The sequence below is a fragment of the Rhinoraja longicauda genome, unplaced genomic scaffold, assembly GCF_053455715.1.
Source record: "Rhinoraja longicauda isolate Sanriku21f unplaced genomic scaffold, sRhiLon1.1 Scf000385, whole genome shotgun sequence".
Taxonomy (NCBI): Eukaryota; Metazoa; Chordata; class Chondrichthyes; order Rajiformes; family Arhynchobatidae; genus Rhinoraja; species Rhinoraja longicauda.
In genome coordinates, this window is record NW_027601602.1 from 99,517 (window position 1) to 105,516 (window position 6,000).

Consider the following 6,000-nt stretch of genomic DNA (forward strand, 5'->3'; position numbering starts at 1 on the left):
TTGGCAAATCATTGAGAATTCAGTGATCTGACAGTTCCTTCACAATGACATTCTGTCATTCTGCCAGAACCCCACTTCAAGTTGCTACGAGCAACTGGGCTTTATTATGGTAAAATTGGCAAATACTTATTTCAGAACAAACAGTGCAATGCTGCAGGAAAGAAACCTGCTGATGTTGGTTTAAATTGAAGGTAGACACAAAATGCTGGAGTAACTCAGAGGGTCAGGCAGCTTCTCGGGAGAGAAGGAATGGGTGAAGTTTCGGGTCAAGACCCTACTTCAGACTAATGTCAGGGGAGTGGGTGGGACAAAGATAGAATGTAGTCGGAGACAGTAAGACTGGTGGGAGAACTGGGAAGGGGGAGGGGATGGGGAGGGCAAGCAAGGGCTATCGGAAGTTAGAGAAATCAATGTTTATACCACTGGGGTGTAAACTAGCCAAGCAAAATATGAGATGCATTTCCTCCAATTTGCGCTGGGCCTCACTCTGACAATGGAGGAGGCCCAGGACAAAAAGGTCAGATTGGGAATGGGAGGGGGAGTTGAAGTGCTGAGCCAGTGGGAGATCAAGTAGGAATGTGAATCAATGTATATGAAGAATCAGTGCAATGCTGTTGAACAGATGAAGCGGTCCCTTTAACTCGGGGCTTCAGCCATGTCTGGGTGGGTTGGCCCTCTGCCTCAGAATCAGCCGCTCAAACATTGTTGCAGATACCTCAGCCCAGACTTCAGGCTGACGTCTCACCAGTACTGACAGTGTGCTGCACTGCCAGAGGTCCTACCCCTCAGACCCAATGTTAAACCACCTTAGACCCTGGGGCATTATATGAAAGAACTGAGTTCCCCGCTACCCTGAGCTCAACCAACAATAATCATTACCTCATTGCTGCTTGTCGAAACGTATAAGATTATTAAGGGGTTGAACATGTTAGAGGCAGGAAACATGTTCCCAATGTTGGGGGAGTCCAGAACAAGGGGCCACAGTTTAAGAATAAGGGGTAGGCCATTTAGAACGGAGATGAGGAAAAACCTTTTCAGCCAGAGAGTTGTGAATCTGTGGAATTCTCTGCCTCAGAAGGCAGTGGAGGCCAATTCTCTGAATGCATTCAAGAGAGAGCTAGATAGAGCTCTTAAGGATAGCGGAGTCAGGGGGTATGGGGAGAAGGCAGGAACGGGGTACTGATTGAGAATGATCAGCCATGATCACATTGAATGGCGGTGCTGGCTCGAAGGGCCGAATGGCCTACTCCTGCACCTATTGTCTATTGTCTATTGTAGGACCTTGCTGAGCATTATGCGGCCATTTATTAAAAATTATACCAAGGACTACACTTTAAAAAGTACATGATTAGCTGCAACTGATTTGGGATGCATTGGCCCTCAGGATGCTAGGTAAGTAAGAAGTTCTTGAATGGTATCATCGGTAGTTAGGGTGGTTAAAAAGGCTTTCGGCATACTGGCCTTCATCAGTCAGGGTATGGAGTATAGAAGTTGCAAAGTCGTGTTACAGATATATAAGGCGTTGGTGAGGCCACATTTAGAGTATTATGCCCAGTTTTAGTCACCATTTTATAAGAAAGATGTTGTCGAGCTGAAAAGGGTGCTGAGAAGATTTAGGTGGATGTTGTCAGGACTCGAGGGTCTGAGCTGTAGGGAGAGGTTGAGCAGGCTGGGACTTTATTCCTTGGAGCGCAGGAGGATGACAGATGATCTTAAAGAGTCTTTTGCTCATCGGGATCCAGGGGATATAGGTTTCACGTGAGGGGGGAAAGATTTAATAGAAGCCTTTTTTTTCAACACAGGGTGGTGGGTATATGGAACGAGCTGCCAGAGGAGGTAGTTGAGGTAGGTACTATCATAACCTATAAAAGACATTTGGACAGGTACATGGATAGGACAGGTGCATTTAGAGAGTTATGGGCCAAGTGCGGGCAGGTGTAGATGGAGCATATTGGTCAGTGTGGACAAGTTGGGCCGAAGGGCCTGTTTCCACAATGTATGACTCTATTAGTACAAGTTCCATTTGCTATTAAGTCCAAACATTGATACTTGTTATGTTAGAATATCCTTCTTATTTTGGTTAGGCCCTTCATCCAAATTGAAGGCTGTCCAGGGAGAGAGGGCAGCCTTCGTCTGTCCAGGGAGAGAGGGCTGTTACAACGTCTCCATAGATGCAGGAGGTCCAGTGGTTCATTTTTTCGACACCTGACAAAACTTGGCAATGCTGCTGTGGGTAAACCACAGGACCATACATTACAGTGCACCAGAACGCCACATCACCATCAGATTCAATCGCAAGAACTGCTCAGAAACAAATGTCTGGGTTCAGATCGGCTCACTAGAGTTGCCAACTGTCCCGTATTAGCCGGGACATCCAGTAATTTGGGCTAAATTAGTTTTTCCCGTATGGGACCGCCCTTGTCCCGTATTAGTAGGGTTGCCAACTTCCTCACTCCCAAATACGGGACAAAGGGTGACGTCACCGTCCCGCGCCCCACGTGACCTCACCAGCCAGCGGCTCTCGCTCCACCAATGGCGGCCTCCCGGCCCGGAAGTTGACAACCCCATGGCTCACGGATACTAGTGGTTCCCTGATTACTGAGGGTAAATTTGGACAAGGCTAGCTCACTTACCTTGGCTGAGGGGGAGCAGAGCTGCTGCCCAGTAACCCAGCTGTGGGGCGCGATACACCCAGGTGAACTGGCTCCCATCCTTCATGATCATCCCGGTCCCACTCCTCACCCAAAGCCCTGCAAAACAGATGAACAAGGAGCTGTCATTCTCACTGTACTCGACAACGGGCTGCATTGTGTGATCAGAGAATCAAAATAGTCAGAGAGTGATACAGTGACGAAACAGGACGGGCTCAACTTGCCCACACCGGCCAGCATGTCCCAGATACAATAGTCCCACCTGCCCGCATTTGGCCCACATCCCTCCAAACCTGTCCTATCCATGTACCTGTCTAACTGTTTCTTGAAGGTTGGGATAGTCCCTGCCTCAACTACCTCCTCTGGCAGCTCGTTCCATACACCCAACACCCTTTGTGTGAAAAGGTTACCCCCTCAGATTCCTATTAAATCTTTTCCCCTTCATCTTAAACCTATCTGTTGCTCATTCCACCCTCATGTCTCCTCATTCTACCCCCACCCTGCCTTTCCCTTACACAGCTCTCCATGTAAGGTGCCGTCTGAGAGAGATGCTGTGTTGACTTTGGTCTGCAGGTTAAAACTGCACGTTTAGAAAGAGAGACTGAAATTGAAGCAAATGCACTGGTATATCTGTCATAGGTAGATGAATAAGGGCAAGGTTAAAGAGGATTATTCCTCACATTGGTTTATGCATGATCCACTGCATACCAAGTTGGGCAGTTATGTCCTGCTGGACCAAGAACATGCAAAGCTTCCCCAAGTTTCCTTTTGGTCAGATTGTTGTGCTTTTGATGACGACAGAGTTTATAAACCTGGACTGGCAATTCTCACATACAGCCATTCCAGTTCAAGAAATTCACCTTACAGAATTGGCAAACCACTACCTGTAAACTTGAGATACACAATACAATTTTCTCTCACAGAATTTGTGGGGGGGGGGGGGGAAAGTAAATAAATTAACACATAAATTAATTCTCTTCAACTTGTGTTTCTTGCTGCAAGTGCCGATGACATAGCTTTGCGTTATGGACAATCACGACATGGACATTAAAGGTGTTATCTGTAAAATGTTTTCAGTTTTATTGAAAACTTAAAGGCATTAGTTTAGAAAGAGTAGCAGGAGTTCCAGGAAAATATAGAGATTAACGTCTAACATCTAACAAGGGCAGGACCTACACAGTGAATGGTAGGCCTCTGGGGAGTGTTGTAGAGCAGAGGGATCTGGGAGTGCAGGTGCATGGTTCTTTGAAGGTGGAGTCACAGGTAGATAAGGTGGTGAAAAAGGCTTTTGGCACATTGGCCTTCAGTCAGAGTATAAAGTATCGGAGTTGGGAGGTCATGTTGCAGTTGTATAAGACGTTGGTGAGACCGCATTTGGAGTATTGTGTTCATTTCCGGGCACCATGTTATAGGAAAGATATTGTCAAGCTTGAAAGGGTTCAGAAAAGATTTACAAAGATGTTGCCAGGACTAGAGGGTGTGAGCTATAGGGACAGGCTGAGTAGATTGGGTCTCTATTCCTTGGAGCACAGGAGAATGAGGGATGATTTTATAGAGGTGTATAAAATCATGAGAGGAATTGATTGGATAAATGAACAGAATCTTTTGCCCAAAGTAGGGAAATCGAGGACCAGAGGACATAGGGTCAAGGTGAAGGGGAAAGATTTAATAGGAATCGGAGGGGTAACTTTTTCACACAAAAGGTGATGGGTATGTGGAACAAGCTGCCAGAGGAGGTAGTTGAGGCTGGGACGATCACATCAGTCTTGTGACTGATCACAAGAAACAGTTAACAGGTACATGGATAGGACAGGTTTGGAGGGATATGGACCAGGCAGGTGAGACTAGTGTAGCTGGGACATGTTGGTCGGTGTGGGTAAGTTGGGGTAAAGGGCCTGTTTCCACACACTATGTCTCCATGACACTAACTAAACCACTACAAAAGTTGAAGCACCATATTAAATTTACAGCAAACATACGAATCTCAATGGAGAAACAGGCCATTCTGCCCCACACAACTATACTGGTCTTTATGCTCCCCATGAGCTGCCTCCCACCTTAATTCATCTCACCATGTCCTACACATCCTTCATTTTATTTTTCCTCCTGCTCTACCCTATCTTCAGAATGCAACAACGACTAACAGCAGAGGGTGGCACGGTGGTGCAGCGGTAGAATTGCTGCCTTACAGCACTTACAGCGCCAGAGACCCAGGTTCTATCCTGACTACGGGTGCTGTCTATACGGAGTTTGTATCTTCTCTCCATGACCACGTAGGTTTTCTCTGAGATCTTCGGTTTCCTCCCACTCTCCAAAGACGTACAGGTTTGTAGGTTAATTGGCTTGGTATAAATGTAAATTGTCCCTAGTGCGCAGGATAGTGTTAATGTGCGGGGATCGCTGGTCGGCGCGGACTTGGTGGGCCGATGGGCCTGTTTCCGCGCTGTATCTCTAAACTAAACTAAACTGAATTCCCTGAGGGAAGAGGTTATGGCTTAATTTCTTATTGAAATTAATTGCCACCATTATACATTTAAGGAACCTGGCTTACTGATAAGCAAAAACATCTTTATGTTTACCTTATCAACCTCTTTCATCATTTTCCAGATCAGCCCCCATTGTAGAGAAGGGTTTTTTTGTCCAGACTTCCTTGGCCTTACCCCTTGTTAAATTCTTCTCTAGTCTATAGCACCTCTAATGTTTTTGTTGTAAAATGGAGATGTGTGCAATTCATGACAAATGCCATCAAATCAAAGTGGATGCTGTTGTTTGTAAATGCACTTTGCATGTAGCAGGGTGCAGAGCGAGGGAAATAAGTGTAGTTTACACACTTCCTGCAGTGTGGTGGCTTAAGATGTGCTCAGTAGTGTTGCCAACTGTCCCGTATTAGCCGGGACATCCCGTATTTTGGGCTAAGTTGGTTTGTCCCGTACGGGACCGCCCTTGTCCCGTATTAGGCCCGGGTGGCACTGTAGGCCCGGACACTAGGCTAACAGAGTGTGTTCAGAGAGTGGGGCCAAGAGTGTTCGCCTAGCAGAGGTTGCATGGCAACCCGCCTCCCGGCCCAGGCGGCCGCCATTTTTGGAGCGGGAGCACATGGCCGCTGGCTGGGTGAGGTCACGTGGGACTTCACCTTTTGTCCCTTATTTGGGAGTGAGAACGTTGGCACCCAGTGCTCTAGGTCAGACTTTAGTTTAGTTCAGAGATAGAGTGTGGAAACGGGTCCTTTGGCCACCGAGTCTGCACCGACTAGCAATCACCCCGTACACCAGCACTATCCTACAAACTAGGGACAATTGACAATTTAATAAAATCTACAAACCTTTGTGGAATGTGGGAGGAAACCGAT